The sequence below is a fragment of the Phodopus roborovskii genome, unplaced genomic scaffold, assembly GCF_943737965.1.
Source record: "Phodopus roborovskii unplaced genomic scaffold, PHOROB, whole genome shotgun sequence".
Taxonomy (NCBI): Eukaryota; Metazoa; Chordata; class Mammalia; order Rodentia; family Cricetidae; genus Phodopus; species Phodopus roborovskii.
In genome coordinates this window covers 4,921,899-4,936,058 of record NW_026126540.1, presented here as the reverse complement: position 1 = coordinate 4,936,058, position 14,160 = coordinate 4,921,899, and the positions used below count along the sequence as shown (strand labels likewise).

The following is a 14,160-nucleotide window of genomic DNA, read 5'->3' as shown; positions in this document are numbered from 1 at the left end:
AGCCAGGAACCAAGCAATACCATCAAGTCATACTGCACAATAAATCCCACATCAGAGGTTTATTGGGAAAGACACATGAGGGTGGCTGCCTGCTCAGGGGAAAGGGAACAAAGAACTAAGTAGGAGGCAAGCTTTATGTAGCGAAGTGATTTGCAACCTGTGGGTCACTCCTTGGAAATGACCCCTTTTCAGGGGTCACTTAAGACCATTGAGAAACACAGATATTTACATTACAATCCATAACAGTAGCAAAATCACAGTTATGAAGTAACAATGAAAGGGATTTTATTTTCATTGGGGGCCGCCACAACGTGTTAAAGGGGGAACTATACCAAAGGGTCACAACATTCAGAAGGTGGAGAAACACTGGTAAAAGGTTTTTCAGTGGTGGGGATTTCCAGGGTGGGGATTTCCAGGGTGGGATTGGTGGGATTTCAAGTCCTAAATTTGGGGTGAGCACAGGGATTGGTGGGATTTGAAGCCAGGGCTTTTACTCTGTAGGCCAGAGCTTGGCCATCTGAGTCTGAAGGGGCTGGGTCCAGCCTTTGCAGCCTTAAGAGTGTTCTGTGGGTTGAGCCTGACAGAGTTCTTCAAGGCCGGGCGCTGGCCATGCAGGTGCTCACTCGAGGGGCTTCTACAGACATTCTTTTCTTGTCATCATTCTCTAAACAATATGTAGAACAGATGTGCATATCATATTTGTATTGTAGACTCAGTGGTTAAGTGCATTGGCTGCTCTTCCAGAAGATCTGGGGTCAATTCCCAGCACCCATGTGGCAGCTCAAAGCTGTCATTAACTCCAGTTCCAGGGAGGCCTAATGCTTCTTCTGACCTCCACAAGCATTGCTCACATATGGTATACTTACATACATGTAGGCAAGACACTCCTACACAAAATAATAATAAAAATCTCAAAAGTATAGAGATCTGCATAAGTTATAGGCAAATTTTGCACTATGCTTTTATAAGAAACCCTAGCATCCTTGAGTTTTGATGTCCATGGGGAACCTTGCTGCACCCCTTTGCCTACAGTTGCCTATGGTTCCATTGTTTTAATCCGAAAGGAATCAGGTAGCCAAGATAGAGACATATGGCCTGCAAAGAAAGTATTTACTATCTTACCTTCAACAAGCCAACTTTTTGTTCACTCTGGATAGAACATAGGATTCTGAAAAATGTCCAAGCTATGCACTTCAAACACACTTTTGTGAGTTACACTAAAGGCATGCCATTGTCTTTAAAGCATTTCATCATTCTGCAGCCACCTGATCCACTATGACAGTGGAGCTTCAAACAGTGTCCTTATGTCTGGAACTGTATTTGGCTACTGGTTTAGTTGTAGACTTTTGGTTTTAGTGTGTGTGTGTGTGTGTGTGTGTGTGTGTGTGTGTGTGTGTGTGTGTGTGACTTTCTTGTTTACTCTTCAGTTATTGTTGTTGTTTTGTTTTTAAAGTCAGGGTTTCTCTGTGTAGCCCTGGTTGTCCTGGAACTAGCGTGGTACCAGACTGGCCTTGAACTCATAGAGAGCCCTATCTTTGTTTCTCAAGTGCTGGGATTAAAAGTGTGCACCACCACCAGGCCTTTTTTATTTTTTAAGAGACGTAATTTTTATTTATAATTGAAGCAATGATTGGCCATTTTTTATTAATTTATTTTTACATTCCAATTCCAATTCGCCTTCCCTACTCTCCTCCTCCCACCCACCCCCCACCTCCCATCTGCTCCTTGGAGAGGGTAAGGCCTCCCCTACTAAGCCTACTAAGTCTGTCCTATCATCTTTGTGGGACTAAGGGACCTCTCTTCCCATCATACCTGTGTCTAGGCTGAGCAAGGTATATCCCCATTTAGAATGGGCTCCATGAAGTCAGTTTGTGCATTAGGGTTAGTTAGATCTTGTACCCACTGCCAGTGGCCTCATATATTGTTCCAGTCACATCATTGTCACCTATATTAAGGGAGTCTAGTTCAATCTTGTGCAGGTTCCCCATTTGTCAGACCTGATTCAGTGATGTCTCACTAGCTCAGGTCAGCTGATTCTTTGGGTTTCCCCATCATGGTCTTGATTCCTTTGTTCATATTATTGCTACTCCCTAACTTTCATTGTACTCCAGGAGCTTGGCCCATTGGTTAGTTGTGGATTTCTGCATCCACTTCCATCTGTTTCTAGAAGAGGGTTCTGCCTTCTCTGGGGTTGTGGATTGTAGGCTGGGTATCTTTTGCTTTATGTCTAGAATTGAGTTATGAGTGGGTACATACTATATTTGTCTTCCTGGGTCTGGGTTACTCAGGATGCTTTTTTTTCTAGCTCTGTCTGTCTAGCTCTAGCTCTGCCTGTAGGTTTTAGGATGTTATTGTGTCTTACCACTGAATAGTACTCCATTGTGTAAATGTACCATATTTTTTTTTTATCCATTCTTCAGTTGAGGGGCATCTACGTTCTTTCTGAGATCTGGCTATTATGAACAATGTTGCTATGAACATAGTTGAGCAAATGTCCTTGTGGTGTGAATGTGCCTCCTTTGGGTATAAGCCCAATAGTGCTATTGCAGGGCCTTGAAGTTGGTTGATCCCTAATTTTCTGAGAAATCACCACACTGATTTTCACAGTGGCTGTACAAGTTTGCACTCCCACCAGCAATGGAGGAGTATTCCCCTTTCTCCACATCCTCTCCAGCATAAGCTGTCATGGGTGTTTTTGGTCTTAGCCATTGTAATAAGTGCTAGATGGCATCTCAGAGTTGTTTTGATTTGCATTTCCCTGATGGCTCAGGATGTTGAGCATTTCCTTAAGCGTCTTTCCACCTTTTGAGATTGTTCTGTTGAGAATTCTGTTTAGATCTGTACTCCAGTTTTTAATTGGATTATTTGGTAGTTTGATGTCTAGTTTCTTGAGTTCTTTGTGTATTTTGGAAATCAGCCCTCTGCCAGATATGGGATTGGGGTTGGTGAAGATCTTTTCCCATTCTGTAGGGTCGGGCCTTTTTTTTTTTTTTTTTAATTAAAAAGTTGTTGCTGTATGTGTGTGAGTATGGGCACACACATGTCATTGTATATGTATGGAAGTTAGCAGACAACTTGCAGAAGTTAGTTCTCTCTATGTACAATGCAGCTTTATAGTAGATTGAAATCAGGCCATTATATCTGGTTTGGTGGCAAGCACCCTTACCCACCGATCCGTTTCACCAGCTCTCACCTTATTTATATTAGACAGAGTCTTGAACACACTGGTTTGGTTAGACCGATTGGCCAGAAGCCCCAGAATTCCTCTTGTCTCTACCTCCCCAGTGCAGCTCTCTTGCCCACTTCTGATGGGTAAAGTTTACCTGGCTTTCAGATGTATTTTGTTGTAACCTGCCTGATTTGTAAGCTCTTTACTCCCATTTCTAGTCTCCCTGGCATCCTGCTCCCTTTTCCACTGTCTTCTGTCACATGTCACTCTCAGCCTGTTCACCCTGAATGCAGAGGGGTGAACCCTGAATGCAGAGGGGTACCCTCTCTGCTTTCAATGATCCCTTCCTACCTAGGAATCTTGAGACTCAGGGATGTGGGTCTAAGGGCTGACTGCCAAGCAGGCACCTTGCTTTGGGAAAATGGGGATAGCATTTGGAGTTGAAAAGCTCCAGGTTCCAGGTCTATCTGCATGTGGGCTATTCAGGTCTTCGAAAAGCTAGTGTTGCAAAATGTTACTTTATAAATTGCCACAGGAAATAGAATCAGTCATCAAAACTCTCATAACACACACACACACACACACACACACACACACACACACACAAACCAAAACCCTGTGCCAGATAGTTTCAGTGCAGAATTCTACCAGAACTTCAAAGAACAGCTTATACCAGTACTCCTCAAATTGTTCCACACAACAGAAGCAGAGGGGTCATTGCCAAACTTTATGAGGCTACAATTATCTTGGTACCAAAGCTACACAAAGACAACTAAGAAAGAGAACTACAGACCAATCTCCCTCATGAGCATTGATGAAAAATACTAAATAAAATACGGTAAATGGAATCCAAGAACACATCAGAACAATCATTCAACCTGATCAAATAGTTTTCATCCCAGAAACAAAGGGATGGTTCAACATATGGAAGTCTGTCAGTGTAATCCACCATATAAACAAACTTAAAAAGAAAAACTCCATGATTATTTCACTAAATGCTGAAATAGTCTTGGACAAAATCTAACCCCCCTTCATGATAAAGGTCTTGGAGAGATAGGGATAACAGGAACATAACTAAACATAATAAAGGCAGTATACAGCAAGGCAACAGCCAACACCAAACTAAATGGAGAGAAATTCAATGTGATTCCTCTAAAATCAGGAACAAGACAAGCCTGTCCACTCTCTCCATATCTCTTAAATATTGTACTTGAAGATTTAGCTAGAGCAATAAGAAAACAAAAGGATATCAAGGGGATATAAATTGTAAAGGAAGAAGTCAAACTTTCACTATTTGCAGATGATATGATAGTTTACATAAGTGGCCTGAAAAACTCTACCTGAGAACTCCTTCAGCAAAGTGGCAGGATATAAGATTAACTCAAAAAAAAAAAAAAAAAAAAATCAGTAGTCTTACTATACACTGGCTGAGAAAGAAATCAGAGAAACATCACCCTTTAAAGACCTGTATGACAAGCACTTTAAGTATTTAAAGAAATAAATTAAAGAAGATACCAGAAAATGGAAAGAGCAAAGGATCACCAGACTACAATTCACAACCCCAGAGAAACTAAGAAACAAGGAGGACCCTAAGAGAGACATACATGGAACGCCTCTCTCCCCAGAAGGGGAAAGGGACAAGATCTCCTGAGTAAACTGGGAGCACAGGGAGGGGAAAGGGGGAGATAGGAGAAAGAAGAGGGGAGAGGAGAACATGAGGAATCAGGAAGGTTGCATTGGAGCAAAAACAGAGAAGGAGAGCAAGAAAAGAGATACCTTAATAGAGGGAGCCATTATGGGCTTAAGGAGAAATCTGGCACCAGGGAAGTCTGCAAGGATCCACAAGGATGACCCCAACTAAGAATCTATGCAATAGAGGAGAGGCTATTTTAAATGCCCTTCCCCTAGAATGAGATTGATGACTACCTTAAATGACATCCTATAGCCTTCGTCTAGTAGCTGATGGAAGCAGAAACAGAGATTCACAGCTAAGCACTGATCTGATTTCTTGGAATCCAGTGGTAGAGAGGGAGAAGGGATGAGCAAAGGAGTCAAGACCATGCTGGAGAAACCCACAGAAACAGCTGACCCAAGCAAGTGGGAGCTCAGGGACCCCAGTCTGACAGTTGGGGAACCAGCATAAGATTGAAACAGGCCAACTGAATGTAAGTGTTCGGGGGGGGGGGGCAGTCTTTGAGGCCTCTGAAAGTGGAACCAGTGCATCCCTAGTGCATGAATGAGATTTTGGGCCCATTCCCATGGAAGGATACTTTCGCAGCCTAAATACAGGGTGAGGGCCTAGGTCCTGCCCCAAATGATGCGACAGACTTTGATGACCTTCCATGGGAGGTCTCACCTTCCCTGGGGAGTGGACAGGAGTGCAGTGTGCAGGGGGTGTTGGTGGGGTGAATGGGAGGTCAGAAGAAAGAGGGAACTGGGATTGATATGTAAAATAATGTTGTTTTTAATTTAAATAGAAATCAGTTTTAAAAGATTTTTAAAAAATGATTTGCCACAGGAGTGCTATAGACTTTGTCAGTGTACACTTTGCCTTAAAAGCAAAACAAACAAACAAAAGCAAGAACACCACTTCTTCCAACATAAAACCCTAACATTTCCACAAATCATCAAGAGTGGGTGGCGTTTTTGTTACTGAGTATGAACAAAAGTGGGCAGAAGCAAGATGAAAAATGCATGAGAATGTCAGTGCCTGCTGCTTTTGTCTGGTTCTCAGCCCAAGGACCCTGGATACCCCAACCCCCAAGTCTAGAATAAAGTACTCGTCTCAGTGTTGCTTTAACTGCATGAAAATGTTCTTGGTAAACAGTACATAACACTTGTAAATTTTTTCTTTAAAAGCCCACTCATCATCTACCCAGCACATAGAGGCAGCAGGCTTCCTTCCCTATCAGGCTTGGATGAGAGCCCTTCTCCCTGATGTCTCAGAACACACCTGATTCTGGTGCTGCAGCAGCCTGCTGGGACTTGAGGCACAGAGCTGAGGAACGGCAGTGGAATGACGGTATCTAAATTCACTACCTACTGAAGATGTGTAACAGTCTCAGGGAGTGGTGTTCAGTGTGGGCATTCTCTTAAAGTCAATGAACATTGTAGGTTCATTATTATAAAGTAAGCAGTTTCTGGGCTAGAGAGATAGCTCAGAGTGAGAACGAAAACTGTTGGTGTAGAGGCCCAGTGTTTGGTTCCTAGCCCCCACATCAGGTGGCTCACAACCACCTGTAACTTGAGCTCCAGAAAATCCAATGCCTTTGGCATCTGCAGGTATCTGCACTCAAGTACACAAACATGCACATATATGCATAGTTAAAAATAAAATCTTTTTAAAAATTGAGCAATTAAAACTTTTGTATAAACACGAAGCCTAGCTATGATGGATTAGTCACATTCTAAGCTATTTGGCTTCTATCTTTGAATGTACAATTTTCCATTTTGTTCATAATGACCTTTAAGCACTTAGCTCTCTGCATAGAATCTAGGTTTTATGTTCTCTCGGGTTTCTCTGGACCTTCTTTGGAGGAATCCTGAAAAAGTGGGATGAGGGTAGTCAGATGGGGATCCCTAGTGAGTGTCTGCTTGTTTCTGATGGTCACACCTTTTGTGCCCATGTCTTTAATGCATGCGTATATAGTTCTCAGCAATGTATTCAGGGTTCTTGGGGTATGGATTCATTCTTCCTTCAGCTATTTCCCCGTAGCTGAAAAGTGTTGTTGGATGGGAAGGCTTTTGGAAACTTGTCTGGGTAAGAATTTGGAATGACTGAGTGTGATTTGCAGGTATTCCTTTGGAGGTTCTGGTTCAACTCTGACCACTCTCCATTGCCACAGTAGAATAAAGGTGAGGCCCCTTAGGAAGAAAGCATGGGGCTACCAAGGCTGTCACAGTGTAGTAGTTACCAATTCCACTTGAACAGGTCAAGGACTCCAAAGCCCCAGACCTGCTCTGCCATCTCTGAGTCCCTAAGTTCGTGGGCACAAACTCCAGTTTCCTTAGCTGGGAGTGAACTATTATGGTACTAGTGACTAAGGCAGAAGATTATCAGAGTCATCACACCAATGGAAATATGAAGAAAGCTTACCTGCCACAGTGTTAGGGCCAAGCTGTTGGCAAAACAATAAAGAAGGGAGAGTGTAAAGACCTTAAATAGAAAAGAAGTGAAGTCTTTTTTAATGTTAAGCTTTTATTTGCTCTGACGGAGTAAAACATATTTCATTTTTTTAACGTTGTTAAATGAAGTAAATATACCAATTGTTGTCTTGAATGAATAAAAGTCAGTGTCCCATGGATGCCCTACTGTGCTTCAGAGAGGAGACACATGCACACTTACCATACGTTCATAGCAGGCTAGCGAGATGGCTTAGTGGGTTTGGCATCAGGACTCACCTGGTGGGATGAGAGAAATGACTCCCACAGGTTGTCCTCTGACATCTACATGTGTCCCTGGCATGCACTCATCCATGCACGTGTGTGTGTGTGTGTGTGTGTGCGTGTGTGCACGCACACACATACACACTGTAAAAATAAGTCAGTGCCTATCCTGGGCATCTGATGGAGGCACTCGTATTTTGTGGTTGCTGCAAGTGCCTAAAGTAGGACTTGCAGCAGTACAAGTAATGCGTAGGAAAGAAGAAAGGAAATTCAGGGCAAAGGACTTGGCTCTCATGTGCTAGCCCCACCATAGATGTTGGCTGTGTTCTGTTCACAGTCTTCACAGAAGACCCATGCAGAAGGCATTGTTGTTCCCATTTCATAGAAAAATTAACTAGTCCTTCAAAGGTTAAAAGATTTGTATGAGTTGTTAATCGAAGCTTCTCGAATTCCGTAAGTCTGTGAGTCATCTGGAGATACTGTTGAAAAATACCGATTCAGGAAACCTGGGACAGTGACTGGAGCTCTGTGATTCTCACATCCTAGGTAGAACCCAATGTGAACCTGGGTTCAGGGAGAGGGACAACAGTGGTAGTCATATGGCAGAGGGGTCCATTAGATAGAAAGCAATGGTGTGCTGTGAAGACAACTAGTGTTTAACTGACGATATAAGTGGATAGTAGAGTTTTTCATTACTTCATTTATGGATTAGTGTGTTTAGCTTAAGACTACTCCTACGGAATTTCCCTCAATTATTGCTGTGTGTAATTGTGATTTTCACCAAAACCTGATATGCATGGGATTCTGTACAATTATGATTTCTGCCCCCTTTACAGTAGTGTGTGTTTGCGCACACAAAGTTGAAAAGCGCATCAGCGTGCTCACTAATTATCTGCAATGGTCCACACGCACACCCCTTTGGATGGCCCTGAATATAGCATGCTTAGGCTTACGTTGTAATTTAGTGGTTTTTTTTTTTTTTTTTTGCCTTTTTGCTCTTTGTTCCTTTCACACTGCTCATGATCCTGGTCAGGTAGCCTCTTGGAATAAGGTGGTTGTCCAGAGAGTAAGCACACACCAGCGAATCCAGTCCACTTCTGGTTCAGTATGTTCTGGAAATATGTGTTCATTCATGGTCAAATGGTCAACATTTATACAGTATGGCCTTGCACTGAGTGCCTGCTATGTGCTACGCATCTCAGGGTCCGGTGTTTCCCCCAGACCTCACTTCCTCTTAAAGAGAACAGAAAATAAAATTCACAGAGGGTTGTTGTTGTTGTTGTTGTTGTACTTTTTATCTGTGTGTGTGCTTCTGTGTGGAGGCCAGAAGTCACCATCAGGTATTTTCCTCAGTCAGTTGATGTCACTGTCATTTTTATTTTTATTCTTTCGAGAATTTCATGCACATATACAGTGTATTTTGATTATATCTATCCCCACTTCCCTAGTATGTACTTCTTCCAACTTGATAATCTTACAAAAAAAAAAAAAAAGACCCCAATGAATCAAATTAGTTCTACCCACGTGCACACCAAGTATGTGGGGCTATGTGATGGAGCATGGACAACCTCTACCAGTGGCACGCCCCGAAGAAAATGCCTCTTTCTCCCCTAGCAGCCATCAGTTGCCAGTAGCTCCTCAGCTCTCAGCTAGCAATGGGGCTTTGAGCCTGTCCCTGCCTCCTGCTAGGATTATGAGTGGCTTGATTTTGTACAGCTCCTGTGCAGGTAACGACAGCTGCTAGATGTTCATGAGTGCAGTGACCATGCCGTGTCCTGAAAACAGCATTTCACAGTGCTCCTCCCCACCCTCCTTTTTATACCCACTTTCTCCCTCCTCTTCCTTGACACTTCCTGAGCCTTGGCAGAGTGATTGCCTTAGTTTTTGAGAGACTCTCTTGTTGAATGTGGAGCACACTGATTTCCTAGGTTGTCTGACCAGTCAGTTTCAGGGATTCATCGGCTCCATAACACCCGAACTCCCAGTGAAGTGGTTACAAGCAGGAGCCACTGCACTTGGCTGTTTGCAGAGTGCTGGGGATCCGAACTCAGGTCTTCTTGCTTGTACTAGAAGCATTCACCCACTGAGCCAACTCTGCAGCCCCACAAACATGTTAAGAAAGAATCCCAGTGGTTAAGTGCTAAGAGGAGGAGGAGAAGGAGGAGGCGGCGTGCAATAGAAAACAAGGGCTGGGGGAAACTCTGAGCTGGACAGCGTCAAGGAAGGGCTCTCATAAGGTGCGCTTTGCTCACACCTGGCTGGGGAAATGGAGCCAGCTCTCCCAGGAACCTATTACAGTTAAGTGCCAAGCAGTAAAAAGGAGGGAAAGAATTTGATAAAGTCACAGACATTGTGGTTGAGCAAGGGCCTTGATGGCATTTCTGGAAAAAAAAAAAAAAAAAAAAAGCCTATATGTTTGTACTCTAGGAAAGAATTTCAAGTTAATTTGTTTCAATTTGTTTTCCTTTTCTTTTGTCTGTTTCTCTGGGCCTTTTGCATTTGAAGTAATTCCTCCCCTGCCTCCTTCCTTCCTTCCTTCCTTCCTTCCTTCCTTCCTTCCTTTCTTCATTTTATTTTTCTGGTGCTTGCAAGCCGTGTCCATTCCATTTTGTAAACTGTAAATTTTTGATTGAACTGTGACAATTCCAAAAACTAAGGTACTTTGGTTTCCAGAGCTGAAGTCACTTTATCACTCTATAGTTTCCCTGCCCCATGGACCCCTGGCGATGGCAAGCTACACAGAGATTTTGTTGCTCACCTGACTTTTCTTTTGAATGCACTCAATGGGTACTCCTTGCAGGGCCATGCACCAAAAGAGAAAACTTTTCAATCTCCTCCTGCCTCCCTCCACCTTTCAGCCTGTTTTAGATACTTTGTCCTTGCTGTGAGGAGACAGCATGACCCAGGCAACTTATAAAAGAGCTTAGGGGGACCTGTTTGAAGTTTCAGAGGGTTAGTCCATGTTCATTGTGGGATCAGGGCAGCAGACATGGAGTGGGAGCAGAGGCTGAGAGTTGGAGAAGGGTGGGAAGGAGGGAGGAAGGGGGGAAAAGAGAAAAAAAATGTGCTGTGCTGACTAGCTGGGAATAGTGTGGGCCCACCCCCAATGAGGCGCCTCCCCCAACAAGGCCACACCTCTAGTCCTTTCCAAGCAATTCCACCAACTGTGGACCAAGCATTCGAATGAATGACCCTATGGGGAAGGAACATTTTCACTTAAATCATCACACTTTATCCCCAGCCCCCATAGGCTTGTGACCAAATCATAATGCAAAATGCATTTTCGTCTAACTGAAAAAGTCCCCATAGTCTTTCACAGTTACATAAAAGTCCTAAGTCCCAGTCCTGAGAATTAAGGCAATCTCTGAGTTGTAACCCCCTTTAATGTCAAAAGTAAAAACCAAATTACATACTTCTAACATACAATGACACAGATGTACATTACCATCCCAAAAGGAGGAAAGGGGACATAGTAAGGAAATATTGGACCAAAGCAAGACTAAAACCCAGCAGGGCAAACTCTGAACCCTGTAGTTTTATGTCTGGTGTCAAAGGCACACTTGGCTCTCAGGCTGGTTCTGGTCCTGTCTGCAGTTCTCCTTGGTAGATTCCATAGCTCTGACATCTTCACCATCCCAGGGTCCCCAGTGTGATCCAGGCTGCACTGCTTCATGCAGTGGCCCCCAGGGCTCCCGTTAGAGGCAGCCTGTTTCACATCTGATCTTAGTGGCCCTCCTTCACCTGGGAGGAAGAGTCCACAACCCTTTCCTCCCGCACCTGTCTGACTCTAAAGCCAGAGCCACGAGGCTGATGCTGCCAGCTTCTGCTGCCTCTTGGGGTGGATCCTGCCCCCTCTGGAATTATATTGCATAAGCTTTGATTTGCTTTCTTTAAGAACAGATCATTCTTCAGGCCTTGTCTTTTCACAAGTTTGTGGGATTAGCTGAGTGGGGTCTTGCCCTGAGGGCAGTATTCCCTTCTCACACACACACACACACACACACACACACACACACACACACACACACACACCTTTTTCAGCACAAATTCACAAACCGCGCCCCCATCTCTTTCAGCACAAACCATGGCTTAGTTGTTAAACTTAAGCATTCTTCTTCTCCTCAAACTGTACATTTTTTGTTTCTTTTTGCCGCCTTGCTTGTTTTCATCGTAAATCAGCATGAGTGATCATTAATAACTGCATGACAGAGTTAATAGCAGGCTGCCTTGAAATCTCCTTTGCCAATGAGATTACTCTAAAACACTTGAGTTTAAAACTTCAGGCAGACTTTCAGGACAGGGGCAAAAAAGCAGTTACATTCTTTGCCAAAATATCACAATAATGGTCTCTAGCCCAGTTCTGAAACCTCTCGAGCTGGGCCTCCACAGTACACATTGTTCTCAGTATTTCTGTCTTCCAAATTCCTAATAGGCAGCCCCTTGAAGCCCTTCCAAAAGCATTCAGCCTCTTTCTAGTTCAAAGTCCCCAAATCTTTCACATTCCTCCCCCAAAATATCATGGTTAGACTTGTCACAGCAATAGTCCACTCCCTGGTAAAGACTTCTGACTTAGTTACTTTCCTACTTCTGTGAAGACACACCATGACCAAGATAATTTATAGAAAGAATAGTTGAGGTCACAACTACAAGTAGAGAGAGAGAGAGAGAGAGAGAGAGAGAGAGAGAGAGAGAGAGAGAGAGAGAGAGAGAGAGAGAGTGCCACACCTCTTAACCTTTTCAAACAACTCTACCAAATGGGGACCAAGCATTCAATATATGACCCCGTGAGGACCATTCTCATTTAAACAACACACAGACAGATTAAGACCTCAGCCTATTTCTTACACCAGAGACCCGGAGTTTTCCTCTTGAATAAAAGCTTGTACTGTTGAGTTGTTCTTTCCTTTCTTTGCTCCTTGCTGATCTAATGGGGAGTCCAGATGTGGGTTCTCCAGAGGAGTTCCCTTCTACTGCCATCTGTCTCTGCCCCCCCCCCCAATTCCTGCTCTACTCCTGATTGAATGTGTGCCAGAGACCATCTCCATTGCTTTAATCACATCCATTGTGGACCGATTCACCACTGGATGAGTTTTCAGATTGTTTCCACTTTGTTATGGAAGTTCTTCCTCCAAAACTCCTTCTATGGGTAGAGAGGTTTTTTTTTTTTTTTGGCTAGTACTTCAAATTCCTTTGAGCGGACCGGTGTAGATGTCTGTGCACCTCATGACAGGCCCCCTAAACAGCCACTGGGTTGGGGAGTGCCTGTTTTGAAATGCTTTATATCTAGAAAAAAAAAATCTTCATGAACTAATAGTCCTCTTTAAAAAAACAAACATGCAAAATCTCCATTGAGTCAGAATGTCTCCTGCTGTACCTAACATGGTCTGGCCAAAGTACCTTCTCCAATACAGCCAGCATTGGCCAGAGGGTGGCATGCTTTTCCTCCATCACAAGGGAAAGTGGTCTGAGGATTAGTTCAAGCCTTATTTGCCCCTCTCTCTGCTGCTTCTGTTACTTCTGTACCTTCTCTGCAGTCCCATCATTCACGGTGATTGAAAGTCTCTGGAAAATCCTTTCTCTGGCACGCTGGAGAGCTTGGCTGCTTAGCACCACATCCCAGCCAGTCTTACCGACCGGCTCTGCCTCTCTATGTGGCAGAACTGTTGTCTCAGGGCTCTCCTTTCCAGCCAGACTGAGCTGTGGTCAGAGGCTCCCATTCAGGCTCTCTCTGTGACTTAGGACTTCTCCACTCTGGTGCACCTGACAGTTCATGGCTGCTGCCTTCTCCTCTGAGAACTCCACTGCCAGGCCTTCCTTCCACCTGCTTCCCACTTTTCTCCTTACTGACACTAGCATCTATTCATTGTTACCCCAGCAGGATTTGCCTCCAGTGTTTGGGGCAGTACCCAGCCACCGCTATTCCCAACATGCCTGTCCCCTTCTACAGACGCAGCTTCTCTCCATCTACCCCTCTCCTGACTGCCAATGTGTGGATAAGGTAAAACCATGGTTTATATCCATAATAGTCTAGGTTGCAAAGCCCCTCCCTCCTTAGAGTGTACTTCTGCCTGATTCAACCCTTTAGTTTCACTTTAAAGGACCTAATCTGTATTCAGTCCCCAAACGCCTTTCTTAGCCTACAACCTTCATCTCTCTCTCCCACTTCCTACCTCAGGGACCCATACACCAGAGACCCAAAGCTGTAATCCCTGCTCCTGAACATCATCATTCCCCATGGGCCCTTATCTGTGGACTCTCAAGCTTGGCTATAGCACCGCTCTCATGCAAGCCACAAAAGGGAAGGTGTTATTTTAAAACGAGGGTGGGGGAGTAAAGTACACAGGGCCACAATTCTTTTCTCCCACCCAAGTAAACTCTCCTATAAACTTATTTTAGCAGAATTTCCTAAAGGGGATTTTAAGACTTCCCATCTGTCCTTTGCCATGTCCAGAGGTTAAATGTGATTGTGGTATTTCAATGTTTTGTAATTTTATGTGCTTTAGCTGTTTATTATCTAAATATTACATGTATGTAGTCTGTGTTAATGAGAGGTTTCGGCTCAGAGTTTTACAGTAACATCTTTAAATTGAGAGATATTATGTATG

The 14,160-nt window shown here is 43.8% G+C and overlaps 1 protein-coding gene across 5 annotated transcripts in view; it reads left to right on the top strand.

Annotated features, from left to right (window-relative positions):
- Positions 1-14,160, top strand: part of B3galnt1 (beta-1,3-N-acetylgalactosaminyltransferase 1 (globoside blood group)) — a 36,590-nt gene that overhangs the window by 3,369 nt on the left and 19,061 nt on the right. For 4 of the 5 annotated variants that reach the window (XR_007835416.1, XR_007835417.1, XM_051198865.1 and 1 more), the window contains exon 2: positions 6,029-6,191. The exons of the other annotated variant lie outside the window; for it this stretch is intronic. The gene's annotated coding sequence lies outside the window, so the exon portion shown is untranslated. The remainder of the gene's footprint in view (positions 1-6,028; positions 6,192-14,160) is intronic. 5 annotated transcript variants of the gene reach the window in all.